The sequence below is a fragment of the Nycticebus coucang genome, chromosome 1 (genome assembly GCF_027406575.1).
Source record: "Nycticebus coucang isolate mNycCou1 chromosome 1, mNycCou1.pri, whole genome shotgun sequence".
NCBI lineage: Eukaryota > Metazoa > Chordata > Mammalia > Primates > Lorisidae > Nycticebus > Nycticebus coucang.
The window spans coordinates 103,655,241-103,661,240 of NC_069780.1; the positions used below are offsets into that span (position 1 = coordinate 103,655,241).

General features: G+C 40.1%; 1 protein-coding gene across 6 annotated transcripts in view; it reads right to left on the reverse strand.

The window, feature by feature from the left end:
- WDR17 (WD repeat domain 17) overlaps positions 1-5,739 on the reverse strand; it is a 73,286-nt gene extending 67,547 nt beyond the window's left edge. For 4 of the 6 annotated variants that reach the window (XM_053585274.1, XM_053585268.1, XM_053585252.1 and 1 more), the window contains exon 1: positions 5,611-5,739. The gene's annotated coding sequence lies outside the window, so the exon portion shown is untranslated. The remainder of the gene's footprint in view (positions 1-5,610) is intronic. The other 2 variants (XM_053585259.1, XM_053585244.1) reach the window with 2 other exon arrangements.
- Between the last annotated feature and the right edge of the window lie 261 nt (positions 5,740-6,000).

Sequence of the window (6,000 nt, forward strand, 5' to 3'; positions counted from 1 at the left end):
AAAGAGAAAATAATGTTGGTGATATATTTTATAGCTCTTTAGAGGGACAGCTTCATGCTGAGTGTCAGCACCGGGGGTTCTAGTCCAGCTTTCCCTCTCCTAATTTTGAGAGGGAAAAATTATCATTGTGCTCTCATCTATAAAATAATAGTGTGAGATTCAGTTGTTTCCAAGGATCCTTCTAGCTTAAATTATGAAATGGCTCCTTCCAACCTATTAACCATGGTTACCTTAAAAATAAAATGTTGCATAACTCTTTTCAATAAGTCATTCATAACATTTTATCTTAAAGAACCAAATTTAAACATCAGCTATTTTTCATTAATCAAATATTCAATTTTTTCCTTTTTATGTATACACATTTCCTACTTCATAGAACAAATATTCAATTTTTAAGACTGTACATGGAGCTGTTTATATTGGAAAATGAAGGGTTTATTATAACACTGTAAACATGAGCGCTGCATGTAATGGGAATAATTTTCTACTTTCCAATTTGAAAGTAAGTTGTATGTTTGTGTGTGTGAGATATGAAATTGAACTTATTATACATCATTGCAATGAGCCTGCCTGGGATATCGGTACATGCTTACAACTTAAAAGTGTTAAAAAAATCTGGAAGAAGAAAACAAACCTATGCATAAGGAAAATAGCTTAATGACCCATTTCGAGTTCTCCATTTCTGGACATTTCAATCTATAACCAATTACTGAAAGCTTTGGAGGTATTTTTGTTTGTTTGTTTAGACTGGGTCTTGCTTTGTTGCCTGAGCTAGAGTGCCGTGGCATCATTATAGCTTAGCACAACCTCAAACTTCTGGCCTCAAAAGATACTCCTGCCTCAGCCTCCCAAAGTGTTAGGATACTACGATTACAGGTGAGCCACAGAACTCAGCCCACGTGTTAAATCTTATAAGATCCTCACAAACAAATGGAAATTTATTTCTTTTACCTTTTGCTAGAATTTCCCTGAATATGATAGTTACTAATTATCCTTATAATAGCAAATAAGATTGATAAATTAACTCCCATATTGTCTTACTATAGAAGAGTTATATTACTACCTGTTTTTATAGTTCCTTCCTTCCTTCTTTCTTTTTTATTGAGACAGACTCTCACCTTGTGGCCCTTGGTAGAGTGCTGTCGCATCACAACTCACAGCAACTTCAAACTCTTGGGCTTAGGCGATTCTCTTGCCTCAGCCCCCCAAGTAGCTGGGACTACAGGCGCTCACCACAATGCCTGGCTTTTACTTGTAGAGATGGGGGTCTCACTCTGGCTCAGGCTGGTCTCGAACCTCTCAGTTCAGGGCAATCCACCTGCCTTGGCCTCCCAGAGTGCTAGGATCACAGCGTGAGCCACTTGGCCTGGCCTCTATGGTATATTTCTTAAATTAGATTGTAGAATTCCAAATTTTAGAAGATAATTGGTTTATTGAACTGTGCTTTATAAGTACATTTAAAGTAAGAAAAGGTAAGACATTTATCATTATATACAAAAAAAAAAAAGATTTCACTCCAGTAGCTGATAATGTGATATCTGAAAGTCAAATGCTAGATGTGACGCCAAGTACAGGCTTTTTTTTTTCTCCCTAAAGTCTAGCCTACTTGAAATGTTTCAATTTCTCTTCAATTATATTTGTCTTATAACTGAAATCAGGTGAAAACAAGATGAACTCTGTCTTCTAATGAGACAGCCCATGCTTTGTCACGTGAACTTTTAAAATCTTTCTAATCAATCATGATAGGATTTCTTTTTCTTTCAAAGGGCATAGATCAAAGCTGGTAATTTTATAGCGTTTCCCTACCAATTTTTGTTACCAAAGTTAAAAGTTTTTCTTGAACATTTTAAGTAAACTCAAATAAGAAAAAAAAACGTTTTCCTCTAGGTTTTGTTTCCCTACAGAGTAGATTCTTTGGAGAATTTCTAAAATTCTTTTCTGGTATCCAGATCTAATTTCTTTCTTACAAATCACCAAGAATAGTCCCATCACCAGGGAGAGAATAATTGCCATTTTATTACTATAAAACCAAAGCATGGTCTTGAGTATTGAAAAGTGCCCTCTAATTCTTAGTTTAGGTTCAGCACCAGTAGCTCAGTGGCTAGGGCACTGGCCACATATACCGAGGCTGGCAGGTTTGAATGTGGTCCAGGCCTGCTAAACAATAACAACTGTAACAAAAAAATAGCCAGTCATTATGGTGGGCGCCTGTAGTCCCAGCTACTTGGGAGGCTGAGGCAAGAGAATCGCTTAAGCCCAAGAGTTTGAAGTTGCTGTGAGCTGTGATGGTGAAGGTGAACATAGTGAGACTCTGTCTCAAAAAAAACTTAATAATAATAATTCTTAGTTTAATATGGTTCTGAAATGAAAGAAAAGAAACAGCCTTTTTTTTTTTTTCTTTTTTTAGACAGTTTCACTCTGTCACCTTGGGTACAGTGCTGTGGCATCATGACAGCTCACAGCAACTTTAAACTCCTGGGCTCAAGTGATCCTCCTGCCTTAGCCTCCTGAGTAGCTGGGACTGCAGGCACCTGCCACCAGACCCAGCTGGTATTTCTATTTTTAGTAGAGACAGGGTCTCACTCTTGCTTAGGCTGGCCTTGAACTCCTGAGGGCAATGGATCCACCGGCCTCAGCCTCTCAGAGTGATGGAATTACAGGGGGTGAGCCACCATGCTCAGCCAAAGAAGCCTGAGTTAATAATATACTACTCTCAATCTTCTAGTATGATTTCTATGAATTAAATTACTCTCAGTGAAATCTCTGTTCCTGAAGACACACTGGAAGCTCCAAGACCTCACTTTAATTTTTTCAATCTGTTAAATAGAACAGATATAAAAAATATAGAATGAGATAATTCAGCAATTATAGAAAGTAGTAATATTGCTTGCATATACATCATTACCATGAATGGCTGGGAAAACTATCATTATTCAGTATTATAATTCAATTATTTAATAAACATACTTTCCTTGCACATATCAAATTTCGAACAAATTCTGTAATACAGAAAGAAAGTGTGGATCCTTCAAAATTGTTGGAATTTCATCTTCACTATAGTGTTTAGGCAAACAAAATTAGGTAGTCAGAAGAATTTGCACATATTTCATTAATAGTGACAACCCAATCATTCATGTTTGACTTCTAGTACCCATCAGAGCAAAACAAACATAAAACTGTTCTTAAACATCTCTGAATAATTTAAAACTGCCACTGGCCCCTCTATGCCCCGGCTAGGGGTTATAAGGTGGAGTCTTTGGAAGATAGCAGCAACAACAAAAAAAAAACCCACATTAGCCATAATAGTCCCTCTACTGGGAGCAGAATTTTTGTGGCTCAGTGAGTAAGGCGCCAGCCCCATATACCGAGGGTGGCGGGTTCAGACCCAGCCCCGGCTGAACTGCAACCAAAAAATAGCCGGGCGTTGTGGCGGGCGCCTGTAATCCCAGCTGCTTGGGAGGCTGAGGCAGGAGAATCTCGGAAGCCCAAGAGCTAGAGGTTGCTGTGAGGCCTGTGTACATCATGGCACTCTACTGAAGGCGGTAAGGTGAGACTCTGTCTCTACAAAAAAAAAATTAAAAAACAAACAAACAAAAAAAAAAAACATTGTTTCCCAAGCTAAATTAACTTGTAGCTTTCTACCACATGGAATTATTATGTAACTAATGAGTAATTTAAAAAATTAAAGTATGGTGGCTCATGCCTGTAATCCCAGCACTCTGGAAGGCTGAGGCAGGAGGACTAACTGACATCAGGAGTTTGAGACCAGCCAGAACAAGAACAAGATCTGTCTCTACAAAAAAATAGAAAAATTTGTCAGGTGTGGTGGTGTCCTGTAGTCCCAACTATTCAGAAGGCTCAGACAGGAGAATTACTTGAGCCCAGGATTTGAGGTTGCTGTGAACCATGATGGCAGCACTGCAATCCAGCCTGAGCAACAGAGTGAGTCCCTGCCTCCCCCCAACATAGGATAGCAATATTTAATTATTAAAAAATAAAGAATTTTAAAATTTTTAAGTAATTATATTTAATGTTGTCTTCAAGAATGCCCACAGTTCTTTCCGCAGTTCTATTACCATTAACACAGGAGAAAGTCAGATCAACATAAATAAAAAATTCATCAGTTATTTTTACACAATGTAAGTTTATGAAGTATACTCAAGAGTTTTTTTCTTTTATTATTACTATGTACACACTTTGAAATAGGGCATTGGTTTGAGAAAACTTCCCAGAAACTCTTAAACTCTTAATGCAATGATTTAAAACTATCATTTGTAACATAAATCTGCAAACAAGCCATTAAAACATGTTTCCCCAAATTACTGACTCATAGAGCAGGAAAGGTTGTCAGATTGCTTATTTCAGACATCTGCATTCAAACAAGTAAGAAAGATACAACTATTTTTTCTCAGCACTTAGTCTCAAACTAAGAGGGGGGTACAGGGAAGATAGTATTTTTAGGATTTACTGATCACATTGTTCATGTCTCTTACGTGCAATACTATCTTTTTTTTTTTTCCTAGAACACACTCCTTTTTATTCAAGTCTCTTAATCTTAAAAGAGTGTAAGTTTGCATGTTCTATAGAATTTGGAATCCACTCCTGTCAAGCAAGGTAGTGATAAGACAATTCATAAATTTACAAATGCATAAAATACTTACACCTTTGTTGAGTTCAATTTATAAATTCTCATAACTTTATTTTCATCTATTTTCTGTTTTTTGCAACCCAGAAATGTTTTGACTGCTAAAAGTGACAATTATTTCACGTTGTTGAGCTTTGACTCTTTGTACTCTTTTTATAATGAACATGTGGGGTTTTTATTATTCATTAGTTTTTTCTCTCTAAAAAGTATTTATGAAAGATTCAGAAATGTCATCTCTCTTAAAAAACCTTGTTAAAGGTATGTATGCATATATAAAAATAGTCATAAATACTTCTTTCAGATAATAATTAAACTTTTCATATATTTCATTCAAATCAATTACTTGTAATTGATACAATTAAAAAGTCAGCCTAAATTTTTTGTTCCTTTTAATCTTTGCATGCAAAATAGCCTGTTTGGCGGGGGGAGGGACAGGGAAGATAGTATTTTTAGGATTTACTGATCACATTGTTCACGTCTCTTACGTGTAATACTGTCTTTTTTTTTTCCTAGAACACACTCCTTTTTATTCAAGTCTTTCTCAGTGCAACCGTGCAGATAATTTATGCAGGATGTGTCTGGCTGGCACAGTGCCGAGATTAACAACCTAGAGACATACGCCAGACATACATATATATGCACTTGATCACCTTAAAAAAAAATAAAACGTCTCTCGAAATGGTCATAGCTTACAGCCCAAGGGCAGGTCACATATCCTCACGTCGGCAGTTGGCTGTGCCTTGCACCAGCTAAAGGTGTGACTCTGAAACTCACGGGGATCATCCCATTACGCAGCACGGCGCGCAAAGCCCATGCAGGACGCACACACCCTAGTCAGTCACCGTGCAGAGCGGCTCGAGTCCCCTCCCCCTCACGCGACGCCACACATTTTTCGGGAAGTCCCCTCCTCTGCAGAGCCGCACCCGCCCGGGCCTTACCCCCGCGGCCCCACGGCTGCTCCTTACCTGGCGCGGGAGGCGGCCGCCACGGCGGACAGCGGAAGGTGCTGAAAAGGGCGCGGCTACAGCGCCGCCGCCGCCCGCGCGCGGAGCCGCCCGGCCCTCCCCTCCCCGCCTGCCGGCCCGGGGCTCCAGGGGGCAGGGAGGCCGCCAGGCCCCGGCTGGGGGCGCCGCGGGCCCAGCTGTTCAGGCCCCGCCCTTGGAGTTACAGCCACGCCGACCTCTGATTGGACCGCTTCGGAGCGGGGCTGGAGGGAGGGGAGGCGGAAATAGCTCGTGACCCCTAGAGACCGCCCAAAGGGACCAGCGGTTACCTAGCAACGGGAGTCAAGAGGGGCGGAGGGCGCGGTTGCCAGGCGCTCGGGGGAGGTTCCAGACAAAGAGGCTTTGCAAAGC